Source organism: Fukomys damarensis, unplaced genomic scaffold (genome assembly GCF_012274545.1).
Source record: "Fukomys damarensis isolate Sample0158 unplaced genomic scaffold, DMR_v1.0_HiC HiC_scaffold_19, whole genome shotgun sequence".
NCBI lineage: Eukaryota > Metazoa > Chordata > Mammalia > Rodentia > Bathyergidae > Fukomys > Fukomys damarensis.
Window position 1 is genome coordinate 47,716,367 of NW_022900931.1, and position 11,602 is coordinate 47,727,968.

Below are 11,602 nucleotides of genomic sequence, written 5' to 3' on the forward strand. Positions count from 1 at the left end.
GGATTATTTTGATGTTACATCATTGCCTTTTCTCTTTTACTTTCCTTTTTAGTTTTATTTTAGGATTCCCTATTTTTAATGTTCATACAGATATTTCTTTAACTGAAATACCGAATAGTTTCTTTGGTGTGAAAAACTATAATAGTACACAGGATCCTAATGAGACAATTAATAATGTGAAATAGGAAGTAAAGGGCTAAAGGTGTAAGGAAAGTGGGAAGGGTGGGGGAAAGGTAGTAAGGGAGAGGAAAAAAGTATGAGAAACTGAAAAAATGGAAATAAAGTGTTTGTAAATGGGGAGGGGAGGAGGGGGTGAAGGGAGGGCAGGGACAAGGGGAAAAATGAGAATCAAGAACTATTATGTAAAGGTACAGAATCCCAATGATGAATGTAATTGTATTGTATACCTAGATTGTACCAATAACCTCAATTAAAAATAAATAAATAAAATAAAACCCAACAATCTAAGGATGGCAGAATGGAAAAAAAAAATAAAAAAAGAAAAGTGCACACAGTTTGCAATAGCTAACTCTTGGAAACAGCCCAAATACCCACAGCTGGTGACTGTATAAAAAAGATGTGCTTTTAAAAATAAAATGGAGTACTACCTAGCCATAAAGAATGATAAACTAGAGACATTTCTAGCTAAATGGGGGCACATTGAGCCATTCTCGTAAGTGAAAAACATAGAACACACCTGTGTAAATACCAAATCATTTCTCTGGTGTAAGAAACTGAAAGTGTAAATGGGGACCAAAATGTATAACATAATGAGACATAGGAACAAAAGGTCCAAAGAGTGGGGGGTGGGAAAAAACAGAAACAAAGTCTGTAAATAGGAAGGGTGGCGTTTCAAAGGTGGCTGGATTAGGGTATGTGAACCAAGACATATCATGTACAGATTCCCACTGATAAAGGTGATCATAATGTGTACCTGAAATGTACCAATAAACTTAGAAAAAAGGCAAAGTGCAAGAATGTTTGCATACACATGATGTGCACTGCCGCACAGTTATACGGAAAATTTGAAGCCAGCCTAAGTGTCCACCAGAAAGGAAGAAGGGTTTGATGAATTACAACACACTTGTCCTATGAACAAACTTTTTGTTTTTGTTTTTGTTTTCTGGTTTTTTGAGACAGGGTCTCATTATGTAGTTGAGACTGACCTGGAACTCACTATGTAGCCCAGGCTGGTCTCGAACTCACAGCGATCCTCCTGCCTCAGCCTACCGTGTGCTGGGATTACAGGCTTGTGCCACCACGCCCGACATAAACTTTTTAAATTTTATTGGTGCATTTTAGATATATACACTGATAACATTCATCATAGAGAATTTGTACCTGTACATGATACATCTTGCTTCTTTTTTCCTCTTTCCCTCCCTTCCCTTCAACCTCTCTTTCCCTCCTTATTTACAAAAGCTTTGTTTCCATTTTTTACTTCTATTCTTCTTTCTTCTTTTGTTTCCATTTTTTACTTCTATTCTTCTTTCTTCTTGTCCCTTCCTTCCTTTCCTCCTCCCTCCTCCCTTGTTTCCCTTTCCATTTTGATGTAGTTTTTTGTTTGTTTGTTTGGTACCGGGGATCGAACTCGGGTCCTTGGGCTTGCGAGGCAGATGGCAGAACCACTGAGCTAAATCCCCAGCCCTGTTTCCCTTTTCATTTGAACATTTACAGATTTTAAGCATAGAGTTAGTCTATATATTCAGTTATAGAAAAATGTTTACAATGTCAAAGGAAAAATAAATCAGAGTACATGTTAAGCAAAAAAAAAATCTAATAGAAAATATACTGTATAACTTTACATTCATGAACCTAGGTTTAAAAATAGTTTTAATATGCAAAGTCTGACAAGGGGAAAAAATGAGAACCAAGACCTGTCATGTAAAGGTACAAGATCCCAATAAGGAATGTAACTGTACTGTATACCTAAAATTTACCAATAAACTCAATAAAAATAAATAAATAAATGAAATGCAAAGTCTGGAAGGGTACAGACCAAATGGCTACTGGCAATAATTTTAGTTGAGGAATGTGTGCTTATTCTGGTAATTTTCAAAACACTTTCTAAAAAATTATTACTCCTTTGGTTCCCAATGAAGGGAAAAAAATAAGACAGAGTTCTGGAGGAAACAGCACATAAGAACCCCATTTGAAATGTCAGATAGATCAGAATCAATGAATAAATCTGAATCCCCAAAGTGCATGGAAAGTCAATGCTGGGACCACTCGACAATGTGAAGTAGGAGAGAATGAAAGTATAAATTACATTAATACAGCCACTATTTATTGAGCGTTGCTTAGATACTAGCATTAGCCAAGGCCTTTACCTCACCGATACTTATTATCTCTTACGAAGAAGCAGTTGCTCAAAGATTTTAAGTAACTCACTCCAAGTCACATGGAAACCTGCCTGGTATAGATAGAGGATTTCAGTAAAAATTGCTTGGTGGTGAGTGTAGCATCGATTTGCAGAGAAAGACCAGAGCGCATTGAGATGGGGGCCCAGCTTGGAGCACCCCACAGTGCAGGGTTCTGGAAGTGAAGACATCTGCACTGCTTCAAAGATGAATAGGACCTACACAGGGGAGGTACAGGAGAAGAAACCATACGGTGAGGGCAAAGACGTAAGAAACAGGGTGGAGTTCCACTCACGCCGCATAGCTCTGAGCTCCTGAGAACTGTTCTAGCATCAAGTAAAAGCAGTGGGATGACAGGTAGGGCTGGAAAGGCTGGTAGGAGCTGTGCCATAAAGCAACTTTCACGCCATGTTGAACAATGTGGGTTTTAAGCCAGGAGTGGTGGCGTGTGCCTAGAATCCTAAATTCAAGCACAGCCCGTGTAATTTAGCAATTTAGCAAGAACCAGCCTCAAATTTAAAAATTAAAAAAAAAAAATGCTGGGGATGCAGTTTAGCATGAAGGCCCTAAGTTTAATCCCCAGTACAAGAAGAAAGAAAGAGAAAGAAAGGGGGGGGATGATTTTATTGTGGAAATAATGGGAAACTATGATAAGGAATTTGTTTATTGTGGCATAGGGTATTATGGCTTGTACCTAGATGTCCCCCAAAGCCTCATACAGTCATAGATGGGGAGTTTCGAAGGTGGCTGGATTAGGGTATATGAATGTGAATAAAGGTGTGATGCTGGGATTAAGGGTGCCCCAACCTGGGTGTGGGTGACACCAATCAATAAGCTTGGTACCGATCAATAAACGGGATGGAATATAAAGGGACAGAAAGAAGGCTGCCACTGCCGCCACCACGGCCCTTGCTTGCTGCTTGCTGCCTTCTGCCTATCTTGCCACATTGACTGTGCCTCTTCTGTGATGCCGCTCTGCCATGCCACCCTGCCAGGGAGCCAGCCAACTATGGATTAAAACCACTACAGACTGAATTGGAATACATCTTTCCCCCTCTAACTTGTCGGGGTCAGGGGAAAAATAACGAAGATGGGATTAAACCCAGGCCCTTCACCCTGAGTGTCACCTCCGCCTTTTTGTATTTCTTTATTTTGAGACAATGCCTCACTAAATAGCCAAGGCTGGGCCCGAACTTGTGAGCCTCCCATCTCTACTCCCCAGAGTGATGAGACTATAGGATGCACCCATTACGAGGATTCAGTATGGAGATATCCCGGTTGGATCTGCAATTGCCGAAGTCTGAATGCAGTCTGGAGGGTGGACTTAGGAAGAGGGAGCCACCGTGTGGCGGGGAGTCCAGCTAGGCAACTGCAATAGTCCAGCTGGAGGAAGCAAGGATGGGGCTGGTGAGAATGCAGCAACAGTTTTAAGTCCCATGTAGGAGGTGAAATGAGTCACAATGGAGGTGGTGGGAGGGAGGTGGGAATAGGGAAGAAAGGTATGATGGCCAAGACTACTGAATTCTGGCAGTGCACTTCAGCATAAGTGGCTCACGCCAAGAGAGAAGGCGGAAGTTGGGAAGGGGAAGAATCTGTAGCCACTTTGGACCATGTGAAGTTAGAGATTCAAGTCCCAGTAAAGAGATCCAACTCCTCAGCTACAGAGCCAATTTCCTTCTGGATGGCTCCATGGAAAAACTCTCAGAGAGCTCTTGTTCAGCTTATCCTTATTATGTCACCCATGGCCATGCCACCACCTCCTCCCACCACCACCACAATTCTCCACAAAGCTTCTCGTCCTCAGGACTCTGTTCTGGAAAGTGGCATCACTCTGCATCCAGGTTCCCCTGCCAGAAACCTGAGAGCTCTTTTCTACCTGATCACATGCAATACGCTGTCATTCCCTGAGAGAGCTACCACTTAGAGGGCTTCCCTAAACCTGGTGTCTGTTCCTCATTCCCTGTGACACTGCCCAAATATACACCCTTTCCTTCCTGCAGCTGCCCTGTTCCCTGCACCATTGCTTCTTTCAGAATGGTACTTAAAGTGATATGTCCAAAATATAAACCTGATGACAGCAACCAACCGCCCCACTAGACATCATCTATTGGTTTTCTATCGCAAGGCAGAAGCTTCCTGGCATAGCCTACAACGCCTCTCCTGACCTGGCAACTGCCTACCTTCCCAGATCACATTCTGTCCCTCCCTTGCTCCTCCAGCCCCTTGGATTTTTGTTCCAGCAACACCAAACTTCACCACGCCTCCCTAGGGTGCCTTGCCTTCACACCTAACGGTGCCTTCTACATGGAATAGCACTGTCTTGGACTGGAGTCCCTGGGACACTGGTTCTTTGACTCTGCATGCAAGAGAGTGTTCTCAGCAGTGCTCTCGGGAACAGCTCTAGGAGTGAGAGAAGCTGAATGAAGCAGAGAAACAAGCTGAAAACAATGCAGTGGCTGCAGAAGCCTGCGGCAAGCCCCTAGGGTCTTTCACCCTGGGACAGTCCTTCACAGTTGTCCCTGGAAGGGGACTTATAACCCACACCAGCCAATCATTACACGCAGACTGCACCAGGGAGGGAGCATTCTTCCTTGAAGGCAAGTCCTGGCAAGAGATTCAGCTGTGCATCTGCACTCCCACAGGTGGGGAAGACAATGCCTCTGTCCCGTGAAGGAGATCTGTTCAGGGAGCTTTAGGCAGAACCACAGAAGTCACTGCACATACCTCTGCAGACCTGGCAAGTCCTGCTGCCCTTCAGGATCTTGCTCATATTGTTCCGGGCTCCCTCTCTCACCAGCATCCTCTGAGTGCATCTCTGCTTCTCTGCACAGATTCTACTCCTTACATGTGCTTTTCACTGTCAGGACACCGATGCACTTACGTGTCTGTCTCCTGCACAATCCTCTCCTTTTTATTTCAGAACCACAATAGCACCTACTGGCTATGCAATAAGTGAATTTGCACAAAATAAAATGGAATCCACCAATAAAGAGGTGGCTACATGGTTATAAGAGGGACCTGAATGCCAGGCAGGGTAGAAGTGAGGTAGGTGGCAGAGGGGCCATGGTCTCAGGGTCCCCCAGGCCCCTCACTTTACTTGGGAGGCCCAAGGGTCCAGGTGAGAGAGGAGCAAGCCTTTGAGCTTGAAATGTCTCAAGTGGGGCAGGAGACAGGAGGAAAATGTGACCTGTAAAGAGCCATGTGGCTGATGGCGTTGAAAAGCAGAGGGAGAACCTGGAGGAAAGGAAAGGGCCCTAGGGAAGAGGAAATTAAGCAGCTTGCTGCCCTTGCTTTTTACCTGACAGCTGTCACCCAGATTCCTGCCTAAAGAAAGTCACAAAAACAAGCACACAGATGTGGGCACATACAAAGCCACAAAGGCACAGCAGCATCCCCAGATGCACAACACACACTAGCACACAACAAAGGAAAGAGGCACAAATGGGGTGGGGGCTGAAAGTTATAGACCATTAATATATGTAAATGAAATACCAATGCGTTTTAAACTCTGTCCTTAGTCAGTACTCGGTCCTCCCCGACCTTCCTAAAACATCTGCTAAGAACAAATTCTGGATTGCAGGTCCCACCACATCTCCTTTGATCTTTGTCCCCAGCATAGTGGTGTTTTCCTCTCCCAGTTTCCTAGAAGCTCCTAGCCAGGGACAAGGAAGAAAAAAAATATAGATATAGATAGATAGATAGATGATAGATAGATAGATGATAGATAGATAGATATAGATAGATAGATAGATAGATCTAGATAGATAGATAGATAGATAGATAGATAGATAGATCTACATAGATAGATAGATAGATAGATAGATAGATAGATAGATAGATAGATAGATATAGATAGATATATAGATCTGCTAGTGGCCAGCAGGGGGCAGTGTTCAACAACCAATATCAGGATTTACCAAAAGTGGATTAAAGGAGAAAAATGAGAAGCCAGAGAAAGGACCTTAGACCAACATGCCTCTTGGAGCCTTCCCTTGCAGGGTCTCCTTTCTTGTTTCTTCATCCTCCCTCTTCTCAGCTGCAATGTCTCTGTCTTCCATTCAGTTGTTTTCATAGTTTGCCTGTTCTCAAGACTGGACCCGGGGTTCTCCCTCTCTGATGACCCCATAGCTTCTTGTCTTTTCCCACTCTGTCTTGGTTTCCAAGGTGATCAGGACTCCTAGTTTTCATTTGAACTCCTGGTTAATGCTCAGGAACCCTCATGTGGAGCTTGATTACTTGGCTCCTCCTCTGAAGATGGACACATCTAGTTGGAAGGGGGGATGGGTGTCAGATTTTTTCACGGCCCTGGCCTGGTGCCTTGTACAGTGCACAGACTGTACATCAGTGCAGGTAGACTGCTACTTACTGCACCCAAGGTATCACTTGATCTTGAAGTGTACTTACAGTGCTAAACACCTTCATGACAATCTCATTTAATCTTTCTAATGCCCTGGCAAGTCTTATTATCCCATTTTGCAGGTGAGGAAGCTAACACCCAGGGAGGGCATGGAGTTTCTTCATTGTGGCATGAATGTGGAGCTCTGATGCAAGTCCTCTGGCTACCCCTGTGGGCTTTCTCTCTCTCTCTCTCTCTAGCCTCACAGACAGCCTAGACTTTCTGCTTCCTTCTCATCATCCTGCACGAACATCCTAAGCCTGAGATCCTCCTGTGAGCGTCTTGCTTCTGCCCATTCCTCACCTAGTCAGATTCAAGACCACAAGAAGGAACCCAAGAAGGGACTGAAAAATAAAGGGAAGGATGCTAGAAGGGGCCTTCTAGAGAGACGAAGAAGAGAAGGCAAAGAGGCAGCGGTAGCTGGGCATGGAGAAGGGGGACACAGTGCACGAAGAGAGGGAAGCAGGCCCCACGCCATGCCCAGGCTGGGAAAGGGCACAGACAGGGCCTCCATTGTGTGGGCACAAAGGGGCCATATGCCTGACAGCCCACGACAATGACAGAGTGTGTGTGTGTGTGTGTGTGTGTGTGTGTGAGAGAGAGAGAGAGAGAGAGAGAGAGAGAGCTCGCGCAGGCGCAGGCAGAGGGAGTAGCTTAGAGACCTCTACTTTCAAACCCCTGAGGCTTTGCCTTCTGCTCTGTCCCTGGGAGTGAAGTAAAGAGCAGAGGAGAGAAATCGCAGTAAGGCTGGAGGTCAGGGCCTGTGGAAACCCCGAATAGAGAGGGTGTGGACAGCTGGAAGGGACTGTGGACACTGGCCGGATCCTTGGGAAGGCGCTAGAAGAGGAAGAAAGGATGAAGCACAAAACTTACTCACCTGGGCCACCAGACTGCCCTCCTCATCCCCCTGGCCCATGAGCTGGGTTTGGGGATGCAAACTGAGGCCCTCAGAACAGTCCTCTTCTCCTGAGTGGTTCCTCTCCCCTTGTCACCTGTCCCCTTCCCTCCCTCCCTCTCCACCTCCTTCCCAGCCCTGGTCCTACCCAGCAGAGTGGCAGGCAGCCGAGGCCAATTGATTATCTGAAGAAATTCGGAGCTAGCAGTAGAACAGCTGCAGCTGCCCCCGCCCGCTCCCCACCCCCAGGTCCTGAGGGAGCCCGGAGGGGAGGGGCCCCTAACCCCTCTGCTCTCCAGTCCAGGGGCTCAGAGCACCGACAGGCACAAATTGCTTCAGCGCTGGGAGCTGACACTCGGGCGATGACCCCCTTGCCTCATCTCGCCCCTGAGTCACATCACTTCCCTGGACCAGAGTGTACCTGCCTTTAAACAAAGGTGTTGGAGTCCACAATTCCTGCGATCCCTTCCAGCTATGCGCTTTTGCAGGCCTTAGATCCCCAGATCTCAGCTTAGCCCTTCTGCTTTCCAGGATCTGGGCAAAGCACACTGCATTTCATTCACACAGGGAAGGAAAGATGTCAAGTCTTTCCTGCACAGAAGATCCTCCCCTAGTCTAACTCATAGCCCTCTTGCTGCTGACATCACTCTTTGATCATAAAAGATAAAAAGGCCTAGCCAGGTGTGGTAGTACATGCCTGAAATCCCAGCTACTTGGGAGGCTGAGGCAGGGAGATCACAAGTTTGAGACCAACCTGAACGACTTAGCCAGATCCTGTCTCAAAATGAAATCAATAGTCCTCAGGATGCTGAGGCTAAATTCAACTCTAGTTCAAGGCCAGCCAAAGTGAGGCCCTGCCCCTCCCCAAAAGTGGTTTTTACCAAAACAAAATTCAAGGAGGGCTGGCATATAGTTCGATGTTCAAGTGCTTATCTAGCACGTATGAGACCTTGGGTTCGATCCTCAGCACCTAAATAAATAAGTAAATAAATGATGAAAACCCGGACCAGGGATTTGGCTCAGTGGTTCTGCCACCTGCCTTGCAAGCACAAGGGCCCACGTTCAATCCCCAGTACAAAAAAAAAAAAGATGAAAGCCCTTTGGGCACTGAAGGAGGATGAAGAAGGGTATCTCAGCATTTCCCTCCCACTCTGCCTTCCGACTTCTCCTACAACCTGAGTTTGGAAAGGATCTGAAAACGTGCTTGGCCAGTGTCCCTCTGAGGCAGAAATACGTTCTGTGGTGTCTCCAGGGAACTGATTCACCAGCCCACCACTTGGATTCTTTCTGAGCCAGGCCTTCCCATGGCTGGACAGCTCCAGGGTTGTGAAGTTTTGAGGGGATTAAAATCTGCTTTCCTAAAACCTCCACCCATCGTTTCTGGTTCTGCCTGTCGGTGCCACCCAGGATGTCTGTTTTTATGTCTTCTTTCCATATCTGAAGATGAGTACCATGTTATCCCTACATCTATTCTCAGCAACACACATATCCTCTGTTCTTTCAACTGTGCCTTCTATGAAGTGATGGTCTCCAGCCCTTTTGTCTTCTTGGCCACACAAATTCTGAATCTTCACTAGTTTATCCATGTTCCTGTTAAAATATGGGTTTCACCTGTTGGGCTGGGTCACCCTGGAGGCAGAGAGTTGGCTGCATACAGCATAAAAAAACCTGGGGTGGAGCCTTCCATTCTCTGGAATTAATTTCCTCATCTAAAAACTGATTTTAGGGTCTCTTCCAGGATCCCTTTGATGTCTATTCAGCACTCTCTTTTTTATCCCTGTCCCAGGTCCTCTGTCATGTTCTTCCCAGTATCCTAAGGCTGGGGAACTCAACCTACACCAAGAACTAAGACTTCTAGGAATTCTGAGCTGCCCTAGGCAGAGGAGAGAAGGAAGGAAGCAATGTCTCACTCGCATACCGTGGCTGTTCCCAGAAGCAAGGGCCCACACACATTTAACTTGAGTTCTACTGCAACACTCAGCTGCTCCTCAGTCCCATAGCGGGTAGGAGCAGCAGCACAACATCAGGGAAGGCAGAAAGTGTCCCTCAGTGAGTGCCAAGATGGGGGGATGTGGGACTCTAAGAGAGGAGAGCTGGGACCTGTGTGTTCCACCTTCCCTTGACTTCGTTCCCGTTGAGGCCCTATCTCTTGTCTTTGTTTGTCCACCACACTGGACCTTCATGACCTGTCCTCCCCCAACAAAACCCTTCAAAGCCTGGGATCCTCAGTGCCCACGCTACCATAACGTGCAGGCCAGGTTTCCAACCCAGGGAACTGAGCCACAACCATATCTGGTGCTAGAACGAGGTCACTTTAATTTTTCTTTTTGCATGAAATTCAAAATGCAACAGGAAGGAATCACACACGGACACAGACCCTAAGGCCTGCTCTTGGATGTATTAGGAAGAAGTGAGAGTCGTGGGGAAGGTGGAGTGAGAAACGGGAGTGGGTGGGATTGTCAGGGGGTGGAGGGAGTGCAGAGAGGAGACCCAGGCACCCTGGAGCTGGGGCGGGATGGCCATTCCAGAGAACAGGAAGGTCAAGGCAGGAAGGGGCCCAAGAATGGTGAGCAAAGGAAAGCCCGGCACACACTAGTGTTAGCGAGAAAAGGAGAGGACTAACCAGGGAGGGGGCAAGAGAGGCCCCGCTGGAGCTGCTGGGAGTGCCCTTCACTCTACCCCCAAAGTGCACAACTCGGCAATAAATAGTAATATTTATAAATAAATAAGTAAATAAATAGATGAATAAATAAATAAATACGTAAATAAATATCCTTGTGGCGCTAGGAGTCTGGTACGAGGGTGGAGGGAGCACAGAAATGCAGTGAGTTCGCTTCCAAGATCCTTCCTTCTCCTCTGCCCCTACAGCGAGCCCCGGGCTCAGCGACTGGACTGGGGCATCTCTTCCCTTGGGGTGGCAGCTTGAGAGCAGAGAAACAAATGTTTAATAAACAGGTTCTCGGGCCAGGAAAACTTAGCATTCCGAGAGCAATCACAGGGCAGCCTCTGTGCGGGAACCGGTGTGGGGCTGCACACTTTCAGGCTGGGCTTGGGGAGAAGGAGGCAAGTGTGAGATGGCGACCAACCCACGGGCCAGGGCCTTCTGCAGCACCTGGCCGGGCTGTTTGGAGACGCCGCCCCTTCCCCAGAAGGAGCTCTCCTCTCCACCTTCACACAGGGAGGAAGAACACCGGTGCAGTCGGGCGGGGTGGGGTCCGGGCGGTGGCCGAATAGCTCAGAGAGGGCAAGGAACTCACTACCAAGTCCATCTGAGGTTTTTCTGCGCGGAGTCTCCGGAACCAGATGGACGAAAGAATAGCAGAAAGTTTTGCTGCGATTCCTAGCTGCGGAGACTCCCCTGGCGAGAATCCCCTCACGCCTCCCCCGCCTCCCAGCCCGCTGTTCTGCAGCTCCGACTCCCCCCGCCCCCCACCACGGGAGGGAGAAGGGACAACGCGGGACCGAGTCCGGCGCCGGCGTCCCTGAAAACGTGGACACGGGGGTGGAAGAGGCCGGCCCGAGCGAGCTAAGCTCAGTGGCCCCGGCAAGGGCGGCGGAGACGGCTGGCTTCAGACGTCCAGCACGTGGTTCAGGTAGGAGATGTAGCAGATGGCCAGGCGCAGGATCTCGATCTTCGAGAGCTTCTTGTCGGGGGGCAGCGTGGGCAGCAGCTTGCGCAGCTCTGCAAAGGCCAGGTTGAAGGCCTCCACGCGGATGCGCTCGCGCGTGGCGTGCGCCGTGCGGTCAAGGGCGGCGGAGACGGCTGGCTTCAGACGTCCAGCACGTGGTTCAGGTAGGAGATGTAGCAGATGGCCAGGCGCAGGATCTCGATCTTCGAGAGCTTCTTGTCGGGGGGCAGCGTGGGCAGCAGCTTGCGCAGCTCTGCAAAGGCCAGGTTGAAGGCCTCCACGCGGATGCGCTCGCGCGTGGCGTGCGCCGTGCGGTGTTTGG